The sequence below is a fragment of the Panthera pardus genome, unplaced genomic scaffold, assembly GCF_024362965.1.
Source record: "Panthera pardus isolate Hobbes unplaced genomic scaffold, ASM2436296v1 HiC_scaffold_13, whole genome shotgun sequence".
Lineage (NCBI taxonomy): Eukaryota > Metazoa > Chordata > Mammalia > Carnivora > Felidae > Panthera > Panthera pardus.
The window spans coordinates 133500001-133526323 of record NW_026526688.1 but is presented as its reverse complement, the minus strand read 5'-3'; the positions used below and the strand labels follow the sequence as shown (position 1 = coordinate 133526323).

Sequence of the window (26323 nt, the reverse complement as noted above, 5' to 3'; positions counted from 1 at the left end):
TGACCTGAGCCATAATCAAGAGTCGAGCACTTAACCAACTGTGCCCCTGGTTGGTTCAATAGGTAGAGCTTGTGACTCTTGATCTTGGGGTCATGAGTTCAAACCCCATGTTGGGCATGCAGATTACTTACAAAAATAAATAAGTAAAAAAAGAATTCATTAAAGTTCATATTGGATAGAAATCTTGTCCTAAAATTTCTTTTTTTTTTTTTGAAGATTTATATCCCAGGCTTATAATATCTATATAATCTTTTTAATTTTATTTATCTCAGTGGTTCATTCATAGCTCATCTTAAGCTTTAATTCAATTAGATTCAAGGCAATTTAACACATATCTATTGAGCATTTTCTGTATGCAAAGCTCTGTGATTAGCCCCCGTAGTCTGAAATTTGTCCCTCACCCCTGCCATGTGTAAGAAAAGCTTAGAGAGTTTTTAACAACTATATGCAAATGAATGAAACTAGACTGCTTTTTTAACACCATATACAAAAATAAACTCAAAATGGGTGTAAGACTTAAATGTAAGACCGGAAACCATAAAATTCCTAGAAGAAAACAGAGGAGGTAAGCTCTATGACATTGCTTTTGGCAATTTTTTTTTGGATCTGTCTCTCAAGGCAAAGACAGCAAAAGCAAAACTAAACTATTGGGACTACATCAAACTAAAAAACTTTTGCACAGCAAAGGAAACCATCAACAAAACAAAAAGGCGATCTGCTGAATGGGAGAAGATATTTGTAAATTATGTGTATCCCATAAGGGGTTAACATTCAAAATATATAAAGAACTCATATAACTCAATATCAGAAAAACAATCCAATTAAAAAATGAACAGAGCTGGGTGCCTGGGTGGCTCAGTCAGTTAAAGCATCTGACTTCAGCTCAAGTCATGATCTCACAATTCATGAGTTTGGGTCCCACCTCAGGTGAGCTTGAGCCCTGCTTTGGGTGAGCCCTGCTTCTCCCTCTTTCTTTGCCCCTTGCTCATTGTGCTCTCTCTCTCCCTCTCTCTCTCTCTCAAAAAAAAAAAAAAAAAAGAAGAAGAAGAAGAGAGAAAGAAAGAAAAAAAATGAATAGAGGCCCTGTCACTTTTCCAAAGAAGACATCCAGATGGCTAACAGACAGACACACTAAAAGATGTTCAGCATCACTCATCATCAGGGAAATGCAAATCAAAATCTCAATGAGATATCACCTTACACCTGTCAGAATGGCTAGTATCAAAAAGACGGGGCGGGGGGGGGGGGATGACAAGAAATAACAAATGTTGGCAACAAAGTGGAGAAAAGGGAACTCCTTGGTGGGAATGCAAATTGGTACAGCCACTGTGGAAAAGTGTGGAGGTTTTTCAAAAAATTAAAAATAGAACTACCATATGATCCAGCAATTCCACTTCTGGATATTTAGCCAAAGAAAATGAAAACACTAATTCAAAAAGACATATGAACTGCTATGTTTATTGCAGCATTATTTACAATATCCAACATACAGAACAACCTAAGTGTCCATTGATAGATGAATGGATAAAGAGGATGTGGTATAAATAAAAAATTTTAAAGAAAAAACAATTTTTAAGGGGATGTGGGGTGTGTATATATATATATATATATATATATATATATATGTTTTCACATGTATATACATATATATACATACATATATATACATATACAATACCATATATATATACATATACCATATATATACATATATATGTATACCATATATATACATATACAATACCATATATATATATATACACACACACACACACACACACACACCATATATATATACATATACAATGGAATATTACCTAGTCATAAAAAAGAGTGAAATCTTGCCAATTGCAACAATATGGATGGACCTAAAGGGTACTCTGCTAAAGGAAATAACTCATACAAAGATAAATGCCATATGATTTCACTTACATGTGCAATCTAAAATATAAAGCAAACAGATAAGCAAAATAAAAGAGAAACAGACACAGATATAGAGAATAAATTGTTGTTTGCCAGAGAGGAGAATAGGGGGTATGAATGAAATAAATGAAGGAGAGTAAGAGGTATGATGTTCTAGTTATAAAATAAATAAGTTGTGGGAATGAAAAGTACAGATTAGGGAATATAGTCAATGATATTGTAATATCTATATGGTAACATATAGTAGACATATTGTGATAACCATTTCTTGGCATATATAAATATTGAATCACTGTTGTACACCTGAAACTAATACAATATTTTATGTCAATCATTGTTCAATTAAAAAAATAAAGAACAGCTCTCTTTTCCCATGTAGAGTTAAGTCAATTATGAAAAGTGTACATTCTCAGAAATACAGAAAAAGAAAGGATCACCACTCTGTCACTTGTGAAAGCTGTCTTGAAAGAATTAAGTTTCCCTTTTTAAGCCAAAACCTAAAATTGAAATGCATATAAACCCCTAAAGGCAGTAAATAACAATCTACCTAAATTCAGGACTGAAGAAAAAGGAATTATTTCAAAGTGTAGAACTTCTTGGACTTTCTCAAGCACTGACTTCTTAATGATAAACCTGTCTGTGAAATTTACTCCTTAATTCTTTTCCATCTTCTTGATTTTCCAAGTTAAATTCTTTTTTAATTTTATTGTAGGATAATTGGCAAATATAATGTAATGATTTGATAGGAATATACATTATACGGTGATTACCAAGATCAAGATAATCAACACATCACCACCCCACATAGTTAATAGTTAGCATAGTTAGCTCTGTGTGTGTGTGTTAAGAATGCTTAAGATCTACTCCCAGCAAATTTCTTTTTTTTTTATGTTTATTATTTATTTTGATAGGGAGAGAGTGAGCAGGAGAGGGGCAGAGAGAGGGAGAGAGAATCCCACCCAAGCAAGCTCCATGCTGTCAGCGCAGAGCCTAACACAGGACTCAAACTCATGAACAGTGACCTGAGCTGAAATCAAGAGTCAGATGCTTAACCAACTGAGCCACCTAGGCACTGCCTCCACCCCACCCCCCACCCCAGGCAAATTTCAAGTGTACAATACTATATTCTTAACTACAGTCACCAAATCTTGTTTCTCATCTTCCAGTTCTACCTTCAGGGTACCAACAATAAATCAAAGGACACCCCCTGTGGCCGTAGTAGGCATTGTGATCTAATATGCTTTCAATTTTTAAGGTTTGTCCCCTATATACTATATATTTGAGAAACAAACAGCGGAGATAACACAATGCTAGAACAAACACCTCTTTATCCCAAAGGTAAGCAGAATCTCAAATGCATCTAAGCATCTCTAGCCTCCCTGGCTTGGTTGCTGTTTCCCAAGCCTGGAAGGCGTATTCCCACATGTCATGGGTTGAACCGAGTCCACCAAAAAGAAATGTTGAAGTCTTAACTCTCAGTACCTATGAAAGTGACCTCATTTGGAAAAGGGTCTTTGCAGATGTAATCAAGTTATGATGAGGTCCTACTGGATTGGGCCTAAATCCAATCACTGTGTCCTTACAGAAAAAGGAATGCCAAGGGTTGCCAGTAAGGATTAGAAGCCAAAAGAGACAAGGAACAGATTCTCCCTCAGAGCCTCCAAAAAGGACCCAACCCTGCTGACACTTTGATTTCAGACTTCTGGCCCTGCAAAGTATAAGAGAATAAATTTCTGTTGTAAGCCACTCAGTTTGTGGTACTTTGTTAGAGCAGCTCTATGAAACCAAATACACCACTGTAGGTGGTAGGTGTAGCTGTTCCTTCTACCTGGAATAGTCTTCCTCCAGACATGGATAACTCACCTCCGTCATGCATTTGCTTAGTGAGGCTTTCCCTGACACTCTAGTCAAAACCACTACCCCTCACCCCTGTGCTGCCAATCCCCTTACCCTGCTCTACTTTTTTTAATTAAAAAAAATTTTTGTAGTGTTTATTTTTGAGAGAGAGAGACAGAGAGCAAGTGGGGGAGGAGCAGAGAGAATGGGAGACAGAATCTGAAGCAGGCTCCAGGCTCCAAGCTGTCAGCACAGAGACCAATTCAGGGCTCGAACTCATGAACCATGAGATCATGACCTGAGCCAAAGTCAGATGCTTAACAAACTGAGCCACCCAGCCACCCCACTCCTTTTTTTTTTTTTTTTAAAGAAAACTACTTTATTAGGGCACCTGGGTGACTCAGTTGGTTGAGCATCCAACTTGATTTTGGCTCAGGCCATGATCTCACAGTTGGGTTTATGGGTTCAAGCCCCTTATCAGGCTCTGCACTGACAGCACAAAGTCTGCTTGGAATTTTCTCTCTCCCTCTCTCTCTCTGCTCCTTCCCTGCTCACACTCTCTAAATGAATGAATGAATTAATTAATTAATTTAATTAATTAAATATTTAAAAAAGAAAACTACTTTATTAACAGCTGGCAATTCTTACAAATTCCAGGCATGTTGCATAGCCTCTGCTCAGCCCAGTCATCTGCTATGGGCTCAAAAACATCCATTTCTAAAACAGCTGCCTAAATTTTGTATAAGTATTAAGGAATACTTTCGTGCAAGCTAATTTTAGCTTGCATAAAACAAATTTGTAGTAAACAAAAAGCTTCAATGTAGGAAACTGCTCTCTAATTAAGAATTTAGTACTTCTTTTTACCAAAATGTAAATAAAGGGGTTTCAGCTCAGGGTCTTTTCAGCAACCCTCCAGGTGAGAAAAAATCTTTTAACCTCCCACTTTTCCTTCTCTACCTCTTATTTTCCCTTTCTTCCCTCTTCTTACCATCTGTTCTGTTTGCTTTCCCACCAACATTCTTCTTCCTGTTGTTTCCTCCTCCTTTCTCCCTCTTTATTCTTTTCCACCCTCCTTTCATTTACTTTCTTCCCTCCCTACTTTCAGTTTTATCTCCCTTTTTATCTCCCTTCCAATGTTGAAATCATTACATGCTTATAGAGCCAAGTAAACTCCAGCTCTGCTTTTTTTTGCATTTATCACCTTCTAACATACTATACAGTTTATTCATTATGTTTATTGTTAATTATATGATCAATGTTTATTGTTAGCTGTGAACTCCATAAGGGTAGAGAGTTTGTTTCTTTCACTTCTGTATCCTTAGGGCCTTGAACACTCAAGGGAATGCATATGTAGGTAGTAAAAAATAAAGAATGGCAAGGTGAATATCATGCAAGATGAGACTATAGTTACCTTTGGAGGGAGATGGAAAGTTATAATTTGGAAAGTACATGAGCCTTGCGCAGTGGCAGTATCATAGCCAATGAGGTTTATCCGAGGTGCAATTATTACTAATTGGAAAGTGTATGCAGGGCCTTCAGACTTGCAAGTGGGGCTCTATTTCCTAACCTGGTTAGCAGTTAAAGGCATGATTACTTTCTCACAACTTGGTAAATTGTACATTTATGTTTTATACATCTTTCTGCATGAGCCATTTTTCACAACAAAGAGAAGCTTTAAGAATTACTTTCATTTTGGGGCGCCTGGGTGGCTCAGTCGGTTAAGTGGCCGACTTCGGCTCAGGTCATGATCTCGCGGTCCGTGAGTTCAAGCCCCGCGTCAGGCTCTGTGCTGACAGCTCAAAGCCTGGAGCCTGTTTCAGATTCTGTGTCTCCCTCTCTCTGACCCTCCCCCGTTCATGCTCTGTCTCTCTCTGTCTCAAAAATAAATAAATGTTAAAATTTAAAAAAAAAAAAAAAACTGTAAAGGGGCGCCTGGGTGGCGCAGTCGGTTAAGCGTCCGACTTCAACCAGGTCACGATCTCGCGGTCCGTGAGTTCGAGCCCCGCGTCAGGCTCTGGGCTGATGGCTCGGAGCCTGGAGCTTGTTTCCGATTCTGTGTCTCCCTCTCTCTCTGCCCCTCCCCCGTTCATGCCCTGTCTCTCTCTGTCCCAAAAATAAATAAAAAACGTTGAAAAAAAAAAAAATTAAAAAAAAAAAAATAAATAAATAAATGTTAAAAAAAAATAAATAAATAATAATAAAAAAAAAAAGAATTACTTTCATTTTGGGGACGCCTGGGTGGCTCAGTCCATTAAGCGGCTGACTCTTGATCTCAGTTCAGGTCATGATCTCACAGTTCGTGGGTTTGAACCCTGCATCAGGCTCTGCACTGACAGTGTGGAGCCTGCTTGAGAGTCTTTCTCTCTCCCTCTCTCTCTGCCCCTCTCCTGCTCTCTCTTTCTCTCCCTCTGTCTCAAAATAAATAAACACTTAAAAACATTTAAAAAGAATTACTTTTATTTTTTTCCTATGGGGAAAGTTATTGCTTAAAAATATTATTTATAAAAATGTCATAACTTTGATGATTATATTAAATGGTACAACATAGGGGTTCCTGGGTGCCTCAGTTCATTGAGTACCCAACTCTTGATTTTGGCTTGGGTCATGATCTCACAATTCATGAGTTCGAGCTCCACATCAGGCTCTGCACTGATGGTGTGGAGCCTGCTTGGGATTATCTCTCTCTTCCTCTCTCTCTGTCCCTCCCCCCAACCCCCTGTCTCTCAAAATAAATAAATATTAAAAGCAACAACAACAACAACAGTACAACATAGTGTCCCCAAAAGCCATAAAGGCATTTTATTTTAAAATATGATCTTAATAGAAGTAATGTGTAAAGCAGCAACATGACATACATAGCTACTGTCACAAAACAAATTACATCTCCCTAAACTTAAATGTTGGAGCTGTAAACTGCACCCTTCCCAATGCGACTGTATTTAGAGAAGAGGCCTTTATGAAGATAATTAAGGTCAGGGGCTCCTGGGTGGTTCAGTCGGTTAAGCGTCTGACTCTCGATTTCAGCTCAGGTCATGATCTCACAGTTTGTGGGTTCAAGCCCTAAGTCAGGCTCCGTGCTGGCAGTGTGGAGCCTGCTTGGGATTCTTTCTCTCCTGTCTGCCCCTCCCCTGTTCAAGCTCATGCGCGCTCTCTCTCTCTCTCAAGATAAACATTAAAATTTTTTTTTTTTACATTTATTTTCGAGAAACAGAGTGAGACAAAGCGTGAATGGGGGAGGGGCAGAGAGAGTAGGAGACACAGAATCTGAAGCAGGCTCCAGGCTCTGAGCAAGCGGTCAGCACAGAACCTGATGCGGGGCTCGAACGCACGAACTGTGAGATCATGACCTGAGCCGAAGTCGGGACACTCAACCGACTGAGCCACCCAGGCGCCCCAAACATTAAAATTTTTTTAATAAAAAAGTAAAATTAATTGATTAGAAAAGAAGATAATTAAGGTTAAATGAGGTCATTAGGGTGGGGTCTTGATCCAGTAAGACTGGTATCCTTATAAGAGGAGGAGACACCAGGAATACACACAGAGGAATGGCCACGTGAGGAAACAAGAAAGTGGCCACCTGCAAGAGAGGAGAGAGGATTCACCAGAAACCAGCTCTGCTGGCACCTTGATCCTGGACTTCTAGCCTCCAGAGCTGTGAGAAAATAAATTTCTGTTGTTTAAGCCCCCAGTTTGTGGTATTCTGTTATGGCAGTCTGAGGAGACAAATATAGCTGCCACCCCAGAGTCACTTTTGTTCCCATTCTTTTCTACCTCTTACCCTTGTCCCTCTCCCCCTCTCAAAAAAACTGAGGTGTGATACGTTAAATGATATATAGATGTGATGGTTTAAAAAACATGTCCACAAATCCTCTGATATACCTCCCTTCAAGAAGAAGAGCTTAATTCCCCTCCCCTTGAGTGTGACCCTCTTCTAACTCATAAAATAACGTAAAAATGATGACATATGACTGAAGAGACTCTGTAATAAAAGGCACTATGGCTACCTTCATGTTCTCTCTCTCTCAGATCACTCACTTTGGGAGAAGCCAGCCACCATGTTGAGCCATCCTATGGAGAGGCCATGGAGTGAAGAACTTAGGCTGCAAGTCAACAGCTGTATGAGTGAGCCATCTCAGAAGGGGATCCTCTAGCCCCAGTCGAGCTTTTAGATGACTGCAGCCCTTGCACACATCTTGACTGAAACCTCATTCGAGATGCTGAGCTAGAAACATCCAACTAAGCTACCCTCAAATTCCTGACCCACAGAATTTGTGACATAACATGTTTATTTTAAGACACTAAATTGGGAGTAATTTGTTACTCCAGTAGGTAATTTCTAGAGGCTAGATTACTCTTACATAAGAAGGAGATAAGGAGACATAGAAGGAAAGATCTGGAAATGAGTTAGGAGGAAAAAGAAGTGGAAAGAGGGTATAGTGAGGAGAATTTCAAAAGTGTTCACTCATTTGGAGAGACAGGATGAGGTTAGGGCAGTGATATATGAAATGGGACTTTGGGACAGAGAGATGTTAAAAGGTTTATTCAAGAAATTTTTCTGTGTTATTTGGTATGAATCTCTCCCCTGTGTTCCTAAAAAACTTTAAATAAAGATCTACATATCTTTAAATAATAATAATCCAACTTGCCCAGTGATTTAATGTGTCCTTGGGCTCATGAATGACTTATGTAAGTCAATGCCAGTAATTTTATCCTTCTTTACTAGACACTCAATTTCCCAGTTCTTCTTATTACGTGGAGCCATGGACAAAGTTCTGGCCAATGAGACATAAGGGGAAGTCTACTGGGAGCCCCTGGGAAATATTTTGCTTCCTGCTGAGTAGAGACACACACTTAAGAATTCACTAGCATTTCCCTGACCTTTCTTCCTATCTTACAGGTGTGTCGAAAAGTTGTATGAGGCCACTGTCTTGTGCCAGTGAGAAGCTAATTGTGATGATGGGAAGGCATCAGGCAGGGGTGGCTAACCATAAGGCCAGAAAGCACCTAGAGCCATGGAGGCAGCCTGAGTGGTGGCATTGAACCTGGAGTGCCTTGTTCCAATCTCATTAGGTGAGAATATTAATGCTCTTTTTTTGCTTAAGTCACTTAAGCTACAATTACTATGGTTTTCTGTAATTTGTGTCAAAATCATTCCTAACTGATACTTAAGATGAATATTTTCTTAAAGATGGTGCCCTCAAGGGCACCTGGGTGGTTCAGTCGGTTGAGCATCCAACTTTGGCTCAGGTCATGATCTCATGGTTCATGATTGGAGCCCCACGTTGGGCTCTGTGCTGACAGCTCAGAGCCTGGAGCCTGCTTCAGATTCTGTCTCCCCCTCTCTCTCTCTACCCCTCCCCTGCTTTTGCTCTGTCTCTGTCTCTCTCTCCAAAATAAATAAACATTTAAAAACTTAAAAAAAAAAAAAAAAAAAAAAAAAAGATGGTGCCCTCAAGCCGAGCCACATAATATGTGTGGACCTGAGACATACTTCCTGAGTTCAAAATCCCCTTCCACTTCATCTAGTAGCCCTCTAGCCAGGAAGTTACCTCAGTGCCTCAGTTTTTCATCTATAAGATGGAGATAATTCTACTTTCACCATAGGACTGTCATGACCATTAGTTGCCTTGCCCTAATTATTATACAACAAATATAAATTGTCTTATTTTAAGAGTTTAAAAACCAAAAATTTAGTATTCAAAATCTTCAAAAAACCACACAATCCACGGGGCGCCTGGGTGGCTCAGTCGGTTGAGCGTCCGACTTCGGCTCAGGTCATGATCTCACAGTTCGTGGGTTTGAGCCCCGCATCAGGCTCTGTGCTGACCACTTGCTCAGAGCCTGGAGACTGCTTCAGATTCTGTGTCTCCTTCTCTCTCTGCCCCTCCCCCGCTCACACTTTGTCTCACTCTGTTTCTTAAAAATAAATAAATGTAAAAAAAAAAAACAGAACAATCCTCACAAAATGTGAAGTTTATCAACTACGAATTAAGGACCTGTAGATATTCTGCTACTGTACATAATCATCATATTTTGGATGGATGTGAAGTGACTTCGGTTTTTAACTCTTCAATGAAGAAAATTTCAAATCTATACAAAAGCAAAGAGATTCATACACTGAATCTCCATCTACCCATCACCCAATGTTAGCTGTTTATCAACAGATTTCCAATCTTGTTTAATTTTGTCACTTTCCCTGTAAACACTGAGTGACATTTTTTTAAGTTTAAGAGAGAGAGCATGAGAGAGAGAGAAAGAGAGAGAGAGAGAGAGAGAGAGAGAGAGAGAACCCAAGCAGGCTCCTCACAGCCAGCAGAGCCCAGTGCGAGGCTCAATCACACAAAACGTGAGATCATGACCTGAACCAAAATCCAGAGTTGGACACTCAGCTGACTGAGCCACCCAGGCAACCCCTAAGTAACTTTTAAAAATTCATTTATAAGTCACTTTAATTTCACAAAAAATTAAATATGTGTATATATCTCTAGAACTAACAGCTTTTTTTTTTTTTTTAAGTTTTCCTATATTTGTTTTGAATATAAGACCTCAGACTGAGATCTTAATGATGGCAGTTGAAAAAGTATGGATTTTGGAGCCATCTCTAGACTGGGTAAAAATTCCGGTTCCACCTCTCTCTAGCTATGTGATCAGAAGCACATCACTTACTTTCCTCTGGGCCTCAGTTTTTTCACCTGCAAAGAGGAGCAGACCAGCAGTCACGACCCACTTTCCAGGGTCACTTTGAGAAATAAATAGCAAAACAATGGTGAGTAATACCTATAATTTACTAAACAAGCCAGCCACTGCCCTAAGCACTTTTCTGGTAGTATTGTCAGTCCTTGGCACTTGGCACTTGCCTGGTGCCCAGCAAATGTCGCCTTTCAGTCCTTGGAGCAGGTTTTACTACAGTAAAGTTGACCAAGTGCTGGCGCTGGTTATGGCAGGCTGGTGAGAGAAAGTAGTGCCTTACCAGACACAGTCCTCCACAAAGTGGGGGCAGCAGGGGTGGCTGAAGAAAGCCTTCTCGATTTACTAACCAGTCCAGTTTGTAGGGAAGATGACGGATGGAAAAGGAGGAAAGAATGAGGATAAAAGGGAGTGTAGAGTCAGGAAGAGACAAAAGTATCATGTTTTGTTTTGTTTTTTTTAATTGTTATTTTTAAAGTTTATTAATTTGTGAGTGAGAGAGAGCACAGGGGAAGGGGCAGAGAGAGAATCTCAAGCAGGCTCCCTGCGGTCAGGGTGGAGCCTAACAAGGGCTTAATCTCATGAACAGTGAGATCATGACCTGAGCCAAAATCAAGAGTTGGAGGCTTAACTAATTGAGCCACCTCTGAAGTACCACATTTGTCTCTCTCTAGTGCTCTCACACATTGGCTTTTCTGGCTTCACACAGCCCCTCCCAGCAGTTATCACTCTGCACTTACCTTTGGGGCTCAGTAGCTGGGAATGTCGGGATGGGATGGCGTAGAGAAGCAGACAGGTGACCTGAAGTTAGCCCCAGAATGACCATGGCCCCATTGTTCAGGAAGACAGTTCCCAACACCCCCAAGTCCTCTGCAGTTCCCATTACTGTTTGATGGGCCTTTATACATTTAGTCTGCAAACCAAGGCTCCCTCAGATGGGCCCATTAGAAGAGTCCTTACCACCTCAAGGGGTATGAAGGCTGCCTGACCTTGCAAACCCAGACGTTTTCCAGAAAAGGCTCAGAACAGCGATAAGCTGGGAACGGATTCGAACAGTTAGGAAGGAGTGATTCTAAAATCAATGTTTATTAGCAAAGCTTTCCCTTTTTTTTTTTTCTGTTTCTCTCTCCAGAAGACTTTGTGTCTGAACTGGGCTTCAAATTCAAAGTAGGAAATCTACTAATTCTTTTCAAAGGGGTCTGTGGATTCATAACAATCAAGTGCTTGGGTGGCTCAGTCAGTTGAGCATTTCACTTTGGCTCAGGTCACAATCGAACAGTTCAAACGGTTCAAACCTACATCAGGCTCTGTGCTGATAGCTTCAGATTCTGTGTCTCCCTCTCTCTCTGCCTCTCCCCCACTTGCTCTCTCTCTCTTTCTCTCTCTTTCAAAAATAAACATTAAAAAAAATGTTTTTTAAGTAGGAGATGAATTTAACATGCATATTCCCAGGTCCTGCCTCCAGAATTCTAATTCAGAGGGATCAAGAATCAGCTGTTAAAAAATAAGTGCCCAAATGATTCTCTTTCAGATGTTTTTGGACATTTCTCCAAAACTGGCCTAAAGACCATTGCATCAGATGAGTCCCTGGAGTCTTGTGAAAAATACAAAGTCCATAGATATCCTGAATTTTAATCTGCAGGGGCAGAGTTGGTTGGGGGAGGATGAAGAAGGAAGTCCAGGATTCTGCATTTTATTTTATTTTATTTTTTATTTTTTTAACGTTTATTTATTTTTGAGACAGAGAGAGACAGAGCATGAACAGGGGAGGGGCAGAGAGAGAAGGAGACACAGAATCTGAAACAGGCTCCAGGCTCTGAGCTGTCAGCACAGAGCCCGACGCGGGGCTCAAACTCACGGACCGTGAGATCATGACCTGAGCTGAAGTCGGATGCTTAACCGACCAAGCCACCCAGGCACCCCTGGGATTCTGCATTTTAAAGAGACTTCCCAGGTGAAGGCTTACTCCTGAATTTTAAGAACCACCCACCTAAGGAATAACAAAATGTTCTCTTAGATGGGCTGTGGCCTAGAGGACCTACTTCTGCTGAATCTCATGAAGCTACTTTGGGTGTATGTATGTTCATGAGGAAACCACAACCCCAAGAACTCAACTAAAGGAATGAGAAAAAGACAAGGTACTGAGAATAGGAATTAAGTAATAACCAACAATGGTTCCACATCAAAGAATTTTTATAAAGTCTCTCCAGTAGGAACACTGCAACACATTGGTCCTCTATTCATCTATACTTGGCCTGCAGTGCAAATTTTCTTACATGTAGATGCTCTATAAATACCCATTAAGTTGACTTGAATGTATTCCCTTTGGAGAGCCATACTTTCAACAAGGACTTCCATAATTTTTTCTAGTGGTGTTTGGATAAGCATACATGTATGTACAGGCAAGGGGCAGAGAGGTGATGGTGAACAAAAGTGGGTTTGATAAGGTAAGGAAGATAAAACTTAATGAGTTGCTAAGCAGACTTCAGTTGTAAGTTAGGGAAAGCATAACTACCAGTTCTAATTTGGGTTTACTTCCTCTTTTGCTGCAGAATCTTAAGCAAGCTACTTTCATTTCTCTCTTTTTTTTTTTTTTTTTTTTAAGGAATATGCTTTGTGGAATTATTTTAAGAAGTAAGTAATCAGAGATTGGAAAGCACCTTTTCCTCTTAGCCAAAATTGTGAAGAGAATCTCCACCATCTGGCATCTAGGCCAGTTCAATGAGACAAGTAGTTTCTTTCTTTCTTTCCTTCTTTCTGTAAACTAAAGATCATTTAGTAGATGTTTATTGAGGATTCATTATATGCTAGAAGCTATGACTTCTGGGATAGCAAACAAGATACAGTTACTACCTACTATTATTGAAGAAGTGAGGAAATCAAGTGAAAAGTAGAAGTTGAAGGATCAGGGAAAAATCACTGGCCAGCCTTCCTTTAGTGCTGGCAGAGGTGGGCAACAGGAAGCTTGCAAAGTCATCTGGGAATCCAGGTGCTTCAGCTATCAGAGTGGAACAGCCCAGCTGGAGTCACTTCTGGTCAACAGGGCCTGCACTTGACAAAAGAGTCTGGTATGGGGTAGGAGGGAGCAAGAACATACAGAATGTGCCACCAGTGTGGTAGAGAGTGGGCACAACTGAGATAGGCAAACCTCTCTGTGTGTTTCCTCCAGAGCATGGCTGCTCTTTCCCTACTACCTACCAAATCACATGCTAGCTTCTTTTTTTTTTTTTTTTCCAACTCTAATGCAAATCACACAAGGAAGGGGATTCTGGGAACTGTAGTTCTAATTTGTCCAAAGTAACACCATATATATAAGGAGTTGGGTTGAGAAGTGATGAAAGTTGACCAGGAGGCCAATGCATGATTAGAGGTGACATAATCAGGATGCCTGGTGGCTCAGTCAGTTGAGCATCTGGCTCTTGATTTCAGCTTAGGTCATGATCCCAGGGTCATGGGATCAAGCCCCATGCTGGGCTCCGTGCTGAGCATGGAACATGCTCTCTCTCTCTCCCTCTGCCCCCCACCCCCACTCACACTTTCTCTCTCTCTCTCTCTCTCTCTCAAATAAAAAAATTTAAAGGTGACACAGTCAATGCAAAGATTCTGAGCAAAAGTGCTTATTGAGATCCCAAGCTGTTTGAGACTCCTCAGGACTTCTCAAAGTCCTGTGTCAGCACTAGAATTGTCCCACTTAGAGCAAACTGGTTGCATAAAGTGAAGTCAGCTCATAAATGTAAGTCTGATACCCCAACACAGTGACCACAGGTGCAACAATTACAGATGATCACTGAGTTTTTATCTCAGTGTGACACAACAGCTATTAACAATTACTTTAAGATTTATTTTTTTTATCAGATTCAGGTTTACAAGGTATATAATGCTTATCTGTTCAAATATTTATCAATGCTTACTTTACATCACACAGAAGAAGTGAAACATCTTGGGGCGCCTGGGTGGCGCAGTCGGTTAAGCGTCCGACTTCAGCCAGGTCACGATCTTGCGGTCCGTGAGTTCGAGCCCCGCGTCGGGCTCTGGGCTGATGGCTCAGAGCCTGGAGCCTGGAGCCTGTTTCCGATTCTGTGTCTCCCTCTCTCTCTGCCCCTCCCCCGTTCATGCTCTGTCTCTCTCTGTCCCAAAAATAAATAAAAAACGTTGAAAAAAAAATTAAAAAAAAAAAGAAGTGAAACATCTTACTAGCCTCTGCACAAACTGGACACACGCCCTTCTACCTGTTCTTGCATACAACACCTCAGATTTCCTACCCAAGCATACCAGATTCCCCACAAGGTATACAATAAATAAAACCTGGTGATAAGGGGGAGAAAAAGAGGCTCTGAGACACAAGCCCTCAGGTTTCATAGCCCTACTCAGAAGGATTGGTCATAACTCCTTAAATTAAGATGATGTAGTTAAAAATAGCAGAACTTCCAGGGAACTAGTTTAAATAAATAGGAGGATTTAAAATGAGGAGACTTGCTTATCTCACAAGACACAAGGGCAAGGAATGCAGCCAGCCCTCAGACAGGAGCTGAAATCAAGAAGTAGAAAGCCAACCCTCTCTCTCTGCCCCTCCACCGCTTGTGCTCTGTCTCTGCCTCTCAAAAATAAATACATGTTAAAAAAAAATTTTTTTTTTAATGAGGGGGGTCTCCTAGGTGACTTGGTTGGTTAAGCGTCCAACTTCAGCTCAGGTCATGATCTCACGGTTTGTGGGTTCAAGCCCCGTGTCAGGCTCTGTGCTGACAGCTCAGAGTCTGGAGCCTGCTTAGGATTCTGTCTCCCTCCCTCTCTGCTCCTCCCTCACTTGTGCCCTCTCTCTCTCTCTCTGCCTCTCAAAAATGAATAAAGGTTAAAAAATTTTAAAAAAATAAAAAGAAGTAGAAAGCCAGGAACACTCCACTCCATCTCATTGTCTGCTTTCTCTTCTGCATTTGCTCCTTCTCCCTGCAAACTGATTTCTCTGTTCCTCAAAGCACAAGATGGAATGCAGCTGCCCCTCTTGAGTTGGAAGTGATAGTTTGAAGCAAATGGAGACTGCCTTTCTTTCAGTCCTAATACCAAATAGGGGGAGAATCTGATTCAGTATTCCCTCCTTGGACCAATTAGCCTTGGTGGTAATGGGAAATCAGGAAGGCTTCAGTACAAACCTGCAGCCAGGACCCCATCTCAATGGGTAAGGGAGCACCGGTGTCAACACTCTGACTTTACTTATAGAGAATACAAGGTTAATCTAATGCTAGCCAAATGTACAGAAATAAATGACTTCCTAGGGAGACTCCAGAAGTCAATCCTACTCTTCGACTTCCTGCAGTGACTAGAACAGCAGGAGCCAATGCAAAGTCAGAAACCTAATAATATGAGCATTGGGGACACTGTAATCAAGTCAGGATTAATGAAATAGAATATGTCCAAGAGTGTAGCACACACTGTTGATTCCCTTCCAAAACCATTTCCTTGCTTCCTTGCTGTTGCACCTCTAGTTTTGTTCAGGTATCTAATCTCCTCCATTTGGTCATGTGCTTGTGTGCCAGTTACTTCCAAAGCTCTTAAAGGTGAATCCTGATTAAACCAACCAAGGTAGTACCATTCCCTTTATCTTTGATTTAGGCTTGGGCATGTGATATATATTCTCACCAATGAAACATGAGGTAAAATCAACTGGGTGTTTCTGAGAAAGGTTTCTTTATTCCTAGAAAAGATATCAATGAAGAGATTATCTTTTCCTCCTTTATACTTTCGTGCATCTGGATATTGGATACAACCTGGAATTGCTCTCTCCATCTTAGAACCATAAGGAGAACTAACCTAAGGGAAAAAAGAGAAGGGAAAAGTCTGGGGTCAATGGTAACATAATTTATCAATGAATTAACTCTCCTTGGAGCCATTCTGCATTTGGACTTCTTGTATGAGATAAATTTTATTTTTTAAGCCACTTCAAGTTGATTTTCAACTGCAGCTGAAGGCAGCCCAACCAAAACAGAGGATATGGTGGGAATTAAGGTGAAAAAGACAAGCAGATAAGATCCCACATACAGAAACAGGAGTCAGAATGAAGTCAGACTTCTCAGCAACAACCATGAAAGCTAGATGATGAAATTTTGAAGGAAAAGATTTTCCAATATAGAATTTTCAGACCAGCCAAATTATCATTTAAGTATGAAAGTAGAATAGGAATATTTTAATACACAAAAGGTCTCAAAAATTATACCTGCACTGAATTCTTTATAGGAAACCAGAAAGAATGTGCTTCTCCAAAATGAGGGAATAAACCAAAAAAGAGAAAGACATGGAATCCAGTACACAAGAACCTCCCTTAGGAGAGGAAGACATGAAGTACAGTAGACAAGACATCCTTCAAAAAAGGAAGACATGGAATCCAGTAGACAAGACCAGACTTCTATCACGAGGGAAAACAGGTATAGTAAATAAGACCTTCATCATGGGAAGTGAAGAAGGAAAATAATCATGGGCAAACTTTGAGGGCACTTCTCTAAGGGGCAAAACACCTTTGGCATCTGGCACAATGTGTAGACAGGAAAGATGTAAATGTGGGTGTGTGTACTAAAAGAGTGAAATTTTCAATAGTAGAAAGTCCATAGATACCTAAATTTTTTATTGTTTTTTATTTTAATTCCAGTATACTTAACATACAATGTTTTGTTAGTTCCAGGTGTCTAAGATAGTGATTCAACAATTCTATACATTACGCAGTGCTCATCATGATAAGTATATTCTTAATCTCCTTTACTAGTCACCCATCTCCCCACCCACGTCTCCTCTGGAAACCATCAGTTTGTTCTCTATACTTAAGATTCTGTTTTTTGGTTTGTCTCTCTCTCTCTCTCTTTTTTCCTTTTGCTCGTTTTGTTTCCTAAATTCCACATATGAGTGCAATCATGGTATTTATCTTTCTCTGACTGACTTATTTCTCTTAGCATAATACTCTGTAGCTCCAACCATGTTGTTGTAAATGGCAAGATTTCATTATTTTTTATGGCTCAATAATATCCATTATAGCAGGTGTCCCTTTGAATTAGTGTTTTCATATTTTGGGGGTAAATATCCAGTAGTGCAATTATTAGATAGCAGGTAGTTCTATTTTTAATTTTTTGAGGAACTTCCATACTGTTTTCCACAGTGGCTGCACCAGTTTGCATTCCTACCAACAATGCCTGAGGGTTCATTTTTTCCCACATCCTCACCAACGTTGTTTTGTTTTGTTTTGTTTTGTTTAATTCTTGAGAGAGAGGGAAAGTGCGCAAATAGGGGTGAGACAGAGAGAGGGAGAGAGAATCTTAAGCAGGCTTCATGCCTGGCACAGAGCCCAACACAAGGCTCGATCTCATGACCATGAGATCATGACCTAAGCCAAAATTAAGAGTTGGATGCTTAACCGACTAAGCCACCAGGTGCCTGTCTTGTGTTTTTTATTTTAGCCATTCTGACAGGTGTGAGGTGGTATCTCATTGTGGTTTTGTTTCGTATTTCCCTGATGACAAGTGATGATGAGCATCTTTTCATGTGTCTGTTGGCCATCTGGATGTCTTCTTTGGAAAAATGTCTGTTCATGTCTTCTGCCCATTTTTTAATCGGATTATTTGTTTTGGGAGTGTTGAGTTGTGTAAATTATTTAGATATTTTGGATACTAACCCTTTATTGGATATGTCATTTGCAAATATCTTCTCCCATTCAGCAGGTTGTCTTTAATTTTGTTGATTATTTCTTTGGCTGTACAGAAATTTTTTTATGTTGAAAAAGTCCCAGTAGTTTATTTTTTCTTTTATTTCTCTTGCCTCAGAAGACATATCTAGAAAAATGATGCTATGGCTAGTGTCAGAGACATTACTGCCTATGCTGTCTTCTAGGATTTTTATGGTTTCGAGTCTCACATTTAGGTCTTTTTTTTTTTTTTAACTTTTTATTTATTTATTTTATTTATTTTTTTTTTAATTTTTTTTTTCAACGTTTTTAATTTATTTTTGGGACAGAGAGAGACAGAGCATGAACAGGGGAGGGGCAGAAAGAGAGGGAGACACAGAATCGGAAACAGGCTCCAGGCTCCGAGCCATCAGCCCAGAGCCTGACGCGGGGCTCGAACTCACGGACCGCTTGATCGTGACCTGGCTGAAGTCGGACGCTTAACCGACTGCGCCACCCAGGCGCCCCTATTTATTTATTTTGAGAGAGAAACAGATCGAGCAGTGGAGGGTCAGAAAGAGGGAGAGAGAGAATCCCAAGCAGGCTCCACACAGTCAGCCCAGAGCCTGATTTGGGGCTCGAACTCATGAACCACAAGATCATGACCTGAGTTGAAACCAAGAGTCGGACACTCAATCAGCTGAGCCACCCAGATGCCCCCACATTTAAGTCATTAATCCATTTTGAGTCTATTTTTGTGTATGGTATAAGAAAGTTGTCCAGTTTCATTCTTTTGCATCTAACTGACCAGTTTTCCCAACACCATTTGAAGAGACTGTCTTTTTCCCTTTGGACATTCTTTCTACTTTGTCTAAGACTAATTGACCATATAATTGTGAGTTTATTTCTGGGTTTTCTATTTTATTCTATTGATCTATGTGTCTGTTTTGGTGCCAGTACCGTGTAATGTTTCGATTACTACAGCTTTGTAATATAACTTGTAGTCCGGAACTGTGATACCTCCAGTTTTGTTTTTCTTTTTCAAGATTGCTTTGGCTATTCAGGGTCTTTTTGTGGTTCCATACAGATTTTAGACTGTTTCTTCAAGTTCTGTGAAACTGCTATTGGTATTTTGATGAGGATTACATTAAATCTGTAGATTGCTTTGGAGAGTATAGACAGTTTAACAATATTTGTTCTTCCAATCCATGAACATGAAATGTCTTTCTGTTTCTTTGTGTTGTCTTCAATTTCTCTCATCAATGTTTTATAGTTTTCAGAGTACAGGTATTTCACCTCTTTGGTTATGTTTGTTCCTAGGTACTTTTTTATTTTTGGTGCAGTTATAAATGGAATTATTTTCTTTACTTCTCTTTCTGCTGTTTCATTATTAGTGTGTAGAAATGCAACAGATTTCTGTACATTGATTTGTATCCTGTGACTTTACTAAATTCATGTATCAGTTCTAGCAGTTTTTTGGTTTTCTATATATAGTATCACGTCATCTGCAAATAGTAAAAGTTTTACTTCTTCCTTACCGATTTGGATGCCTTTTATTTCTTTTTATAGTCTGAATGCTGTGGCTAGGACTTCCAGTACTGTGTTGAATAAAAGTGGTGAGAGTAGACATCATTGTCTTGTTCCTGATCTTAGGGGGAAAGCTCTCAGTTTTTCCCCATTGAGTATGATGTCAGTTGTGGGTTCTTCATACAAGGCCTTTATTATGTTGAGATATGCTCCCTCTAAACCTCCTTCATTTAGGATTTTTATCATGAATGCATGTTGTACTTTGTCAAATACTTTTTCTGTATCTATTGAAATAATCATATGGTTTTCATCCTTTCTTTTATTGATGTGATATATCATGTTGATTTGTGAATATTGAACCACTTTTGCATCCTGGAAATAAATCCCACTTGATAATGGTGAGTGATTTTTTTTTTAATGTATTATTGTATTCCGTGTACTAGTATTTTGTTGAGGATTTTTGCACCTATGTTCATCAGAGATACTGGCCTTTTTTGTGGTATCTTCATCTGTTTTTGCTCTAAGGGAATGCTGGCTTTGTAGAATGAATTTGGAAGTTTTCCTTCCTTCTTTTCTATTTTTTTTTTTTTTTTAATTTTTTTTTCAACCTTTTTATTTATTTTTGGGACAGAGAGAGACAGAGCATGAATGGGGGAGGGGCAGAGAGAGAGGGAGACACAGAATCAGAAACAGGCTCCGAGCCATCAGCCCAGAGCCTGACGCGGGGCTCGAACTCACGGACCGCGAGATCATGACCTGGCTGAAGTCGGATGCTTAACCGACTGCGCCACCCAGGCGCCCCCGTTCTTTTCTATTTTTTAGAATAGTTTGAGAAGAACAGCTATTAACTGCTCTTTATTTTTTTATTTAAAAAAATTTTTTTAATGTTTATTTATTTTTGAGAGAGAGACAGAGCATGAGTGGGGGAGGGGAAGAGGGCGAGGGGACATAGAATCTGAAGCAGGCTCCAGGCTCTGAGCTGTCAGCACAGAGCCTGACACAGGGCTTAAACCCATGAGATGTGAGATCATGACCTGAACTGAAGTCAGACGCCCAACCAACTGAGCCACCCAGGTGCCCCAGCTGTTCTTTAAATGTTTGGTAGAATTGGCCTGTGAAGCTGTCTGGTCCTAGACTTTTGTTTGTTGGGAAAATTTTTAATTGAATAGCAACTTAAGCATTTTATTTAGAAATGAGGATGAAGATATGAAAATAATCAACAAGAGTGAAGGTCGTAGCCTGCAAGGAGAAGGAAATTGTGATGGACAGGAGACTGATCCACACTCTTTGTTTTGTTATGGGCATTTTAAACTATGACTTAACACATTTTAATGACAGGATATAAAAAGAAACAATCATTGCAAAAGGAAAAGTAAGGAAGGCTTAGGTGAAAAGTGTAGATAGAAATGTGAAATATGAAAAATGAAATTAAAAAAAAAAAAAAGAAATGTGAAATATGGTCCCAAGGAATAGGGAGTGAATGGCCTCTGTTGGTTGTAGCTGGTTGCATAGCAGGAGGTCCTTGAATGCCATCTAAGGAAGGCAAATTTTATCATGGAAGAAATAGGATTTGAGGAGTTTCAGTGTGGGCAGATTAATCCTTGGAAAAATGGAACTTACTATGTGGCAGGATAGGGGTGGTTTGGAGATGTAATAACTAGGGACAAGAAGACCAGTTACAAAGTTTTTCACAAAGTAACCAAGTCAGAATGGAAGGCTGGAACCAGAGTGGTGGTGAAGAGAAGCAGAACAACTATGGGGAAACTGAGAAGAAAAGGCGTGATGACTTATTAGATGTAAGCACTATTGAGGGAGGAAGGAAACAGAAGACTCTGGTTTGAGCAGTAGGGAGATCCCAGTGGCAGCCCACTTCCATAGGAATTTCCCCAGCTAGTTAGTTCTCTGAAATGAAATCAAATTGGCATAATTCCTATCATCCCACCCCATGTGGCACCCCACTCTTCGGACTATCCAACACATGGGTCAGATCTCGTATCACAAATTTTATTAATAGGCAGAATTAACACAAAAGCATTACACATTAATTTCATAGCTGGTATACGGGACTGAAAAGCCCCTGGAACTCCACCAAATTCCTGGCCTTCTGAGCTTAGATGAAGATTTTGGAAAGTTTTCAGAGTCTTTTTGTTTTTGTTGATTTCTGTGATTTATTTTCACTACTACAATATGCCTTCCTGGTGTTCCCAGTAAGAATACTAAGTGCTTACAACGTGCCAGGCATTTGACTTACTTTTTCCCTTTCTATTTTCTATTGTCCTATTTACAAATGAGGAGCTGAGGCTGCGAAATGTTAAGGAACCTATTGTCAATACATCACTTAGCTGATAAATCCAGAACTGAGATCCAACTCACTCTTGGTGTGGATCCAAAGCTTGGTCTCCAAGCCACTACAGGCCCCTGTGCCCCCATTGTAAATGGCCCCACTCTGCCTTCCTGAAATGAACAGTCTCCCAATAGTCAATGCCCACCTTTATCCTTATGTAAGCTGCTTCACTGGCTCTCAGAATGATATTTAGAAACCAAGATCTGGGGACTGTTTTTGCTCATTACTATTGAGATGTCACTACTTCCAAGTTCCTTCAGGAGGCGTTTCTAATCAATACATGTGTGTACATATGTATTTATGCATGAATGGACATGTATATGTGAATACATATATGTAAATGCATGTACATTTCTATATTGATCTTTTTATATTAAAAACTGTGAGTTTACACCAATACTTCCAATTCTAATCCACCACAAATTTCATTCTAGTTTTCTTCCTTTCTATACTTTTTTTTTTTTTTTAGAGAGAGCACACACATGAGCAGAGAAGGGGGCAGAGGGAGAGAGGGGATCTTAAGCAGGCCCCACACTCAACATGGAGCCCAACATGGGCTTGATCCCACAACCCTGGGGTCATGACCTAAGTCAAAATCAAGAGTCAGATGCTCAACGAACTGAGCCACCCAGGCACCTCTCTTCCTTTGTATACTTTTAATCCATTCTCCAATTGTGGGAACCTGGCCCTTGTTATCCTTAACATTTTATCAATATTCCTGAATATAATCAATCTCCCATTACCTCCACTGTCCTCTCCCCCCCTCCCCCCCCCCCACCCCATGCAGATACCCTTCTCATCTCACTTCTATACAAATACTCTATTCCAGGCTACTGTACTCTCAGTATCAAAGCCCTCTCATGCCATTTGGGCTCTCAAGTGCACTGAGCCACCCCGGCATGAATGCCCTTCATTGCCTATTCAGGTTCTGACTCTCCACACCAGGATGCTCCCATGTGTGGTTGCCTTCCTTCCTTTTTTGGGCTCCCGCACCCAATTCTGAATCATCCCCATGCATGGATATTCTCCTAGTTTCTCTGGGTTCTAACCTTTCACATTTGGCCACCCCTGAGTAGAGGTCCTTCTCACTTTATTCAGGCTCTGATGTCCCATGCTTGTGAGTCATTTTTTTTTAAAACATTCTTTTGACTCACCTGAAGTACTTGTGAGATCTTATGTATAAAAGAAACAGAGGTAAGCTTGAGATAAGCTTTTGTACCAAGTACCAGGTTTAAAAGCAACAAGTGTAGCAAATAAACAAAAAATTAAAAATAAGTTGTACACCTGAAGTCAACTATACTCAAAAAAAAAAAATTACAAAAAAAAAAAAGCAACAAGGGTAGCATGTTAAAAATCAACTGACCAATGGAAAAAATGAATAAATTGGACTTCAAAAATTTTAAATTTGTGCTTCAAAGGACACTATCAAGAAAGTGAAAAGACAATTGCTTATATATAATATATAAGCTTTATATACATATATATATATTTTATATATATATGTTATATATATATGATATATATATATATAACATATATATATATGATATATATATATTTAATAGACCTTCCAGTGAAGATGTACAAATGGCCAACAAGCATATGAAAAGATGCTCAACATCATTAGCCATTAGGGAAATACAAATCAAAACCATGAGATACCGGGGCGCCTGGGTGGCGCAGTCGGTTAAGCGTCCGACTTCAGCCAGGTCATGATCTCGCGGTCCGTGAGTTCGAGCCCCGCGTCAGGCTCTGGGCTGATGGCTCGGAGCCTGGAGCCTGTTTCTGATTCTGTGTCTCCCTCTCTCTCTGCCCCTCCCCCGTTCATGCTCTGTCTCTCTCTGTCCCAAAAATAAATAAAAAACGTTGAAAAAAAAAATTAAAAAAAAAAAAAACAAACCATGAGATACCACGTAACACCTACTAGTACGGCTGTAATATTTTAAAAGACAGATAATAAAAAGATCACGCTAAGGTGTGGAGATATTGGAACTTTGGTGAAAGTGATACAGCTACTTAGCAAAATAGTCTGGCAGTTCCTCAAAAAGTTACACAGTGTTACTATTTGACCCAGTAATTCCACCCTTGAATATATACCCAAGAGAAATGAAAATATATTTCCACCTAAAAACAGTCCCCAAAGCTAGAAACAATCCAAAAATCCATCAATGAGTGAATGGGTGATATATCTATATCTGAAATGTGATATATCTACACAATGGAATAGTATTCCATCGTATACTATTGAATGCTACTCAACCATAAAAAAGAAGTACAAATACATGTAGCAACATGGATGTACCTTAAAACATTATGCTAAATGAAAGATGCCAGTCACAAAAGATCACATATTATATTATTTTATTTATATTAAATGTCCAGAATACAAAAATCTATAGAGACAATAAATAGTTAGTGGTTGCCTAAGGCTGGTGGGGATGGGGGAATTGAGGGGAGGGGGAATGATAGCTAAAGGATGTAGAGTTTCTAGGGCACTTGGGTAGCTCATTTGTTTAAGCGTGGACTCTGGATTTTGGCTCATGTTATGATATCACAGTTTGTGAGATCGAGCCCCACGTCAGGCTCTGCACTGACAGCACGGAGCCTGCTTGGGATTCTCTCTACCCCTCTCTCTCTGTCCCTACCCCACTCATGCTCTCTCAAAAATGAATAAACAAACTTAAAAAAATAATAAAATAAAATTGATGGTGATAATGGTCGCACAACTCTGTAAATTACCAAAAAACTATTGAATTGTGCATTGTAAATGAGTGAATTGTATGGTATGAACTATATCTGAATAAAGTCATTTAAAAAAAAAAGTTCTCTGTCTGATCAGGAGGTGAGGAAGAGCCTTTACCAACTTGCAAGTTAGTCTTCTTACACAACCCTATCTCTCATGTACCCATGAGAATTCCTTGAATTCAAGTCAGGGCCCTCCCCAGGGGCTAATCACCAGGTCTCTGCAATGGTCTCTGGTTCCTGCAATGTTTTTGTATATATTTTCTTGTCAAAATGAACAATAAAGACAAAAGAAAAGGAAAATATATAATAAATACCTATTCTTTTTCTCTACCACAAACTTCTTCTTCTCCTTTTTTATTTCAGAGCCCTGTATTTCCTTGGGAAACTACCCCACCCCACTTTTAGTACTCATTGTTTGGGTGCACCTGACCGCACCCCAAGTTCAAGGAATGATCACATGCTATTGGCTTACACTGATCAACATAAGTACCACCATAAGTAGCAATAAGTCTGGCTACGGTGATTGGCGCAAGGATGAAAGAAGGAATCAAGTTAACTCAAACAGCATATATCCCAGAACCTTTGGGAGAGTTTATAGCAAAAGAAGTGTTTTGCATCTTGGGACTGTGAAGACATAAGCCTGAAACTTCTCGGAACAGATGGGGCACACCTGACCCAATGAACAGAACGAGGAGATGGAGCAAGACAGCTTCCTAAAACCTATTCTGAGCATCTGAATTCAGCCATGCTAGATGTTACATCTACTCATGGATTTTAAATCTACAAGAGGTAATAATTCCCCCTCCTCTCTTTGTTTTGCTGTTTTGTCTGATCCTGTTTGGATTGAGCTATCTATAATGTGCGAAAGAAAGAATACTCCCAGATACAGACATTTACCAAAGTCAACTATAATAGGAAGGAGGATGTCCAAGTGGAAAAAACTGAGTAATGGTAGGTTGAGCTCTATATTTAGTTCATAACAGGTTTTATCTTTTTTTGACCATCCACTTTATGGAGCTGAGAATACTAAGGCTCATGGTCACACTTAGTTAATGAAAGAACTATGACTTAAACTCAGGTCTTCTGACTACAAACTCAATTCCCTTTATAACACTCTGCCACAAAATTACTACGCATAACTACATAATATAAAGCAATGTATATGTGTATACATTTATACATTTATACCCACTTCTGCTATCTCCTCCAGACTCTGAGACAGCAGTATAAGGGAGAGTTGGATAAGAGTCTGTCAATGGTAACCTCCCAAATATCTTCTATGTGATCCTTCCATCCCCACTGTCACTGTCTGTGATTAGCTCTCACCTCCCAAGTTCCTTGCTGAAAAAAATTGTACATTTTCTTCTATTAATACATATTTTCATCTTTCATATTTATGCTCTTAAATAATCTTTAGTTTACCTCTGTACATAATGTTAGGAAGAGATCCAGTTTTATTGTTTCCATATGGCAACTTAGTTTCTTATCTATTTCTGTGTTAACAACATCCAGTATTTCTTATTGCATCTTTGTAATATGCCCTAATATCTGATAAAGCAAGACCTACTTTTTATTCTACTTTTCTAAGGTTGACTTAGCTATTTATGGACTTTTACTCTTCT

At 39.7% G+C, this 26323-nt stretch overlaps 1 long non-coding RNA gene and 1 pseudogene across 1 annotated transcript; both read left to right on the top strand.

Moving 5' to 3' along the window:
• Window positions 1-5211: 5211 nt before the first annotated feature.
• LOC128776711 (U4 spliceosomal RNA) lies at window positions 5212-5288 on the top strand (annotated as a pseudogene).
• Window positions 5289-7767: 2479 nt separating this feature from the next.
• LOC109276304 (uncharacterized) lies at window positions 7768-25506 on the top strand. The gene is made up of 4 exons (XR_008421480.1): window positions 7768-8030; window positions 8657-8829; window positions 16675-16862; window positions 25065-25506. It is a non-coding gene; the product is annotated as an uncharacterized LOC109276304 (long non-coding RNA).
• The last annotated feature ends 817 nt before the right edge of the window (window positions 25507-26323 follow it).